Below are 6,548 nucleotides of genomic sequence, written 5' to 3' on the forward strand. Positions count from 1 at the left end.
TATGTTTACCACTGTGTTACATCACCTTTCCTTCTAACAACACTCAATAAGCGTTTGGGAACTGAGGACACTAATTGTTGAAGCTTTGTAGGTGGAATTCTTTCCCATTCTTGCTTGATGTACGACTTCAGCTGTTCAGCTGTTAAACAGTCCGGGGTCTCCGTTGTCGTATTTTGTGCTTTTGTGCTGGATGTACCTTTCAGCATTCATGGTGCCATCACAGATGTGTAAGTTGTCCATGCCATGGGCACTAACACGCCCCCATACCGTCACAGATGCTGGCTTTTGAACTTTGCACTGGTAACAATCTGGATGGACTTTTTCCTCTTTTGTCCAGAGGACATGACATCCATGATTTCCAAAAACAACTTGAAATGTGGACTCATCAGACCACAGCACACTTTTCCACTTTGCGTCTGTCCATTTCAAATGATCTTGGGCCCAGAGAAGGTGGCGGTGTTTCTGGATGTTGTTGATGTTTGGCTTTCACTTTGCATGGTAGAGTTTAACTTGCACTTGTAGATGTAGCGACTGACTGTGTTAACTGACAATGGTTTTCTGAAGTGTTCCTGAGCCCATGAGGTAAGATCCCTTACACAATGATGTAATTTTACAATGATGGTTTTTAATGCAGTGCCTCCTGAGGGATCCGAGGTCACGGGCATTCAATGTTGGTTTTCGGCCTTGCTGCTTACGTGCATAAAGTTCTCCAGATTCTCTGAAACGTCTGATTATATTATGGACTGTAGATGATGGAATCCCTAAATTCCTTGCAATTGGACTATTTTTTTCATGCAGTTGTTCACAAAGTGATGATCCTCGCCCCATTTTTGATTGTGAACAGCTGAGCCTTTTGAGGATGCTCCTTTTATACCAATTATGACACTTACCTGTTTCCAATTAACCTGTTCACCAGTGGAATGTTCCAAACAGGTGTTCTTTGAGCATTCATCAACTTTCCCCAGTCTTTTGTTGCCACTGTCCCAGCTTTTTTGAAATGTGTTGCAGGCATCCATTTGAAAATAAGTAAAATATTTGCACAAAAACAATCAAGTTTATCAGTTTGAACATTAAATATCTTGTCTTTGTGGTGTATTCAATTAAATATAGGTTGAAGAGGATTTGCAAATCATTATATTCTGTTTTTATTTACATTTCACACAACGTCCCAACTTCACTGGAATTGGGGTTGTATATTTCCAGGTTTTTTAAAAATGTCATATAATTTTTATTGTAAAACAATAAATATCATTTACTGCCTACAGAAAGTTAATGTTGGACTCCATTTAACTGATGTATGCAAACAGGTAGAATGAACAATCGGAAATCATTTAAGCACTCTGGTTATCATGGTAACCAAGAATTTGTTGATTTATGATTTATTCAGGCCTATTGAAAATAAAAATTCACGATTACCATGATAAACTGACAGAGCTAACTCAGAAACATGTCTTGGGGCAACTTGCACAAACATGCACTCTGTTAATTGTAATATTAATTTTTGCAAAATAATTTAAGTCACTATACACTGTCACAGAATCAGAATCATTTCAGAATCAGAATTACTTTATTGTCATTATACAATGTATAATGAAATTTCCCTTAACTCCTCCTGATAAAAATCTAAAAATATTAAAACATAAATTATAAAAAATATAATATGCAGATAAAAAAAGGTATGCACAATGCTTAGTGTGAATACCTAAAGCAGCAGTTTGCTGTGCAGAATTTCAGGTGAGGACAGTAAGTATAGCGTTTAGCTTAAATCTTTGTCCATATAGTTCCACTCACAGTTTGTAAGCTGTGTGTGTTTTGTGTCCGAGCAGGTAGATGGGGTGTGATGGAGGCCACGGCTCTGGGGTAAAAGCTGTCTCTCAGATGATTTGTGCTGGCCTTTATTGCTCTGAACCACTTCCCAGAAGGTAGCGGTTCAAACAAGGAGTTCCCAGGGTGTGTTGTGTCCATTGCAATGTCTCTGGCCTCCTTCCTCAGTCTGCTAGCATAGAGCATGTCAAGGTGAGGAAGCTCCATCCCAATAATGCGCTGGGCTGCCTTCACCACCTTATGCAGGGCCTCCTCTCAGCAGCTGTACAGCTCACGAACCACACCGTGATGCAGTTTGTGAGGATGCTCTCGATGGTACGCCGATAAAAGTTGAGCATCAGTTCCTGAGGTAATTGGACCTTCCTCAGCTTCCTGAGGAAGAAGAGTCTCTGTTGAGACTTTTTGACCAGGTTTGAGGTGTTGGCAGACCAGGACAGCCGGTTAGAAACAGTGACACCAAGGAACTTCACCTTCTCCACACTTTCCACAACTTTCTCATGAAAGTAAAGGGGGAGATGTATTCTGCCCCTTGATCTCCTGAAGTCAGTAATTACCTCCTTTGTCTTTGAGGTGTTGAGAACCAGATTGTTGCCCTCACACCACTTAGCCAGATGTGCCACCTCATGCCTGTATGCTGTCTCATCATTATTCGAGATGAGTCCCACTACTGTATCATCTGCAAATTTGATAATGGAATTAGAAGAGTAGATGGGAGCGTAGTCCTGAGTGAACAGTGTAAAGAGGGTGGGGCTCAACACACAACCTTGTGGGGTTTGAGCCAGATGTGCCACCTCATGCCTGTATGCTGTCTCATCATTATTCGAGATGAGTCCCACTACTGTATCATCTGCAAATTTGATAATGGAATTAGAAGAGTAGATGGGAGCGTAGTCCTGAGTGAACAGTGTAAAGAGGGTGGGGCTCAACACACAACCTTGTGGGGTTTGTGTGTTCAAAGTAAGGATGGAGGAGGTGTGGTGTCCTATTCTCACATGTTATGGTCTATCAGTGAGAAAGTCCAAAATCCATGAACACAGTGAGGAGCCCAGACCCAGAATGTCCAGTTTTTCCACCAGGGGCATGACTGTGTTAAATGTGGAACTAAAGTCACAAAAAGCATCTGCACATAACTGCTGGGCTTCTCTAGGTGTGTCAGGGCTGAGTGTAGCACTGTGTTAATATCATCCTCTGTGGAGCAATTCACTCTGTAAGAGTACTGATGACTGCCCAACTTTGGGGGAATAATAGATCTAATGTGTGAGAGCACTAGCCTCTCGAAGCACTTCATAACAATAGGAGTCAGTGCTACGGGGCGATAATCATTTATCATTGGGGTTCTGCAGGGATCCATTTTAGGCCCCCTGCTTTTTTCCCTTTATGTAGCACCCCTTGGGAATATACTGTGGCATTTTGGGATTGCTTTTCATTGCTATGCTGATGACACCCAATTGCACATGCCAATAACTGCTGGTGATCTCATTGACATAAAATCTTTGGAAGATGGCCTTGCATCAGTAAGAAGCTGGATGTCTAGTAATTTCCTACTTCTAAGTTCTGATAAGACTGAAATTATGGTTCTTGGTAAAGTGAGGAATCGTTGGGTAATTTTTGATCCTACTTTGTCTTTTGACCTCCACATTAGAGACCTTACGAGGACTACTTTCTTCCATTTGCGAAATATAGCGAAGATTTGTCCCAATCCTGTCTATGGCTGATGCTGAGACTTTGATTCATGCATTTGTCTCTTCTAGATTGGACTATTGTAATGCTCTGTTTTCTGGTTTACAGCAGTCCAGCATTAGGGATCTTCAAGTGGTTCAAAATGCTGCTGCCAGACTTTTGACACAAAGCAGAAAGTTTGACCACATTACACCCATTTTGGCGTCTATTCACTGGCTTCCAGTTGCTGCAAGATCGGATTTTAAGGTGCTGTTATTAGTTTATAAGACTGTTCATGGACTGGCACCTCCCTATCTGGCTGACCTGGTAAGCCCTTATTAATTCAAAATGCAGTTCACACTGGGTTATGAACGAGAGGACATCACCGGTCTCCCTGGAAAATTGCTCCGGGCGGGAGAGCTGGGTGCAGAAGACAGACTCAGCTATGGAAGCCTGTAGAGCAGCCAGTGGATCAGGTGATGGGTGGCTGGATCTCGCCGGGGCAGGGCTGGCCTGTATGTCGAGCTTTGACAAGAGAAGTTGGGAACTCACAGATGACATGAAGTTCTCTTGTCTTTGTGCAAGCTCGCTAAAACCGGAACAGAGCTGTGAGCCGGTCTTCTTGCTCCGCCAGCTGCCTACTGTGGTGGCGTAAGGCATTTTGGAAAGGAGCCGAGTCCGCTGCATCCATTGTTGGCCAGATTGATCTATCACGAATGGTAAACGGTTGTGGCAGGATGAATGCAGGACTCGGACTCAAGGCTCTGTATGTAAAAGCAGTTTACTTGGGTGAAAATCAGGGTCTGAATAGAATAGAATTTATTATTATCATTGTACATGACACCAGAAAAATACATGACAATGAAATTAAAAATTTCATTGTCATGCACAGTCTAAGCTGTACAACATAGCTGGTCTCACTACTGTCTTGTAAACTTTCCCCTTCACTCTTCCTGATATTCTTCGGTTACAAATCACTCCTGCCACCTTTCTCCACCCACTCCACCCTGCCTGCACTCTCTTCTTCACCTCTTTACCACACTCTTCATTACTTTGAACAGTTGACCCCAAATATTTAAACTCATCTACTTTCACCACTTCTACTCCTTGTAACTGCACTATTCCACTGGGCTCCCTCCCATTCACACACATGTACTCAGTCTTGTTCTACTGACTTTCATTCCCCTTCTCTCCAAAGCATATCTCCACCTCTCCAGACTAGACTCAACTTGCTCTCTACCCTCACTACAGATCACAATATCATCTGCAAATATCATAGTCCATGGGGACTCCTGTCTGATCTCATCAGTCAACCTGTCCATCACCACTGCAAACAAGAAAGGACTCAGTGCTGATCCTTGGTGTAATCCCACCTCCACCTTGAATGAGTCTGTCATTCCAACTGCGCATCTCACCGCGTCACACTATTCTTGTACATGTCCTGCACTACCCTAACATACTTCTCTGCCACTCCAGACTTCCTCATACAATACCACAGCTCTTCTCTTGGCACCCTATCATAAACTTTTTCTAAGTCCACAAACACACAATGTAACTCTTTCTGGCCTTCTCTGTACTTCTCCAACAGAATTCTCAGAGCAAACATTGCATCTGTAGTGCTCTTTCTCAGCATGGTAACAGATGGTATGCAGGAAAGACTCGACAGACTGGAGTCAAAGGTGGACCGCATACTACAACTACTGTGAGGAATCAGGCTGCTGAAGAAGCTGACTGCATTGGAGATAATGCAGGCCAGACTTAAAACAACGGAGGAGCTGGACCAATTCAGCAAAACGCTGGAGGACCAGGAGTTTAGGAGGACAGTGGTAAATTATTGTTCCTAACACTTTTGCAGAAGTGGTTATTTTCATAAAAGTTGCATACAGCCATTGCACACATGCTTCTTTTTACTCTGTCGTAGGTGAATCTGCTGAAACAGCTATCTGGATCAACGCCAAACTCCTTTGCCAGGACGATGCTCGGCGAAATTGGGATGTGGTAGTTGTGGGCTGGTGTCAGCCTCAAAGGATGGAAAGGGAAGAAAGCCCTGCAGCCTCTCACTCTCTAGAGTTTTGAAGAGTAAGTTATCAAGTTGTCTCACTTCATCATTTAATTTTAGTTAGCAATTAAAAAGAATTTTATAATTTCTCCAGTTAAAAAAGAGGAAAATACAAGACTGTTTATTTTGTTTTTGTGACAGAAGCCTTCAGCAACAAGATGGAAATTTTACCAGACGCTATCGATGATGCGTTAACTGAAACACTGCGCCATGCAGCAAAGAGGGTAAGTAGTTAAACTTTTATGGCATCAGCAACTCGCAGGTGACTTGTATTAGCACCATGACCACACCTAGTCATTCCCTTCAATCAAATCCCGGTCTAGTGTTGACTGTTTCAAGAGTGAAGACCGTGACCAGCGGCTCAAAGGCCTTTGTTGCATGTACCCCTGCTCTTTGGACTAATCTCTCTCTCAATCCATATTCTCTTTCCGCAAACATCTTAAAACCTATCTGTTTGGGCTTGCCTTCCCTCCATAGTGTAACTGTCACTTGGCTGTGTTGACAATTGGAATTCATTCATTATTGGTTTATTGGACAGGGATAGTGCATATTAATGAATGTACAATTGTTTATAGACAGTATATATACACACACATTATATATATATATATATATATATATATATATATATATATATATATATATATATACCACAACACAGAGGTGCTTTTGTCCCGTGGCGAATTCCTCCGCTCCTCTTTCCATGACAAAAACTCCTGTAACAGTGGAATGTGCCGAAAAAGTGGTATGTCCACCTCTTCTGCCATTTCTCTGGTAGTCAGACGACGTCCCGGATCAACACAGCGTTCAGTTTGGAAATGATCTGGTCGTTTCAGCCTGTCGATCGCCGCTCGGAGCGCCGCGCGCCCTCCGCCATTGTGCGGCGTCTTTAAACCAGTTGTAACACTCCTTAATCTGTGTGATCCCCATAGAATCGTCCCTGAAAGCCATCTGAATCTTCCGAATGGTTTCCACCTGGCTGTCTCTCAGTTTCTGGAAAAACGTG

At 42.7% G+C, this 6,548-nt stretch overlaps 1 long non-coding RNA gene across 1 annotated transcript; it reads left to right on the top strand.

The window, feature by feature from the left end:
* The first annotated feature begins 5,108 nt into the window (after nucleotides 1–5,108).
* On the top strand, nucleotides 5,109–5,770 carry LOC117516641. The gene is made up of 3 exons (XR_004562506.1): nucleotides 5,109–5,309; nucleotides 5,405–5,562; nucleotides 5,684–5,770. It is a non-coding gene; the product is annotated as an uncharacterized LOC117516641 (long non-coding RNA).
* Nucleotides 5,771–6,548: the final 778 nt, after the last annotated feature.

This window comes from Thalassophryne amazonica, chromosome 9 (assembly GCF_902500255.1).
Source record: "Thalassophryne amazonica chromosome 9, fThaAma1.1, whole genome shotgun sequence".
In the NCBI taxonomy this organism is placed as follows: Eukaryota; Metazoa; Chordata; class Actinopteri; order Batrachoidiformes; family Batrachoididae; genus Thalassophryne; species Thalassophryne amazonica.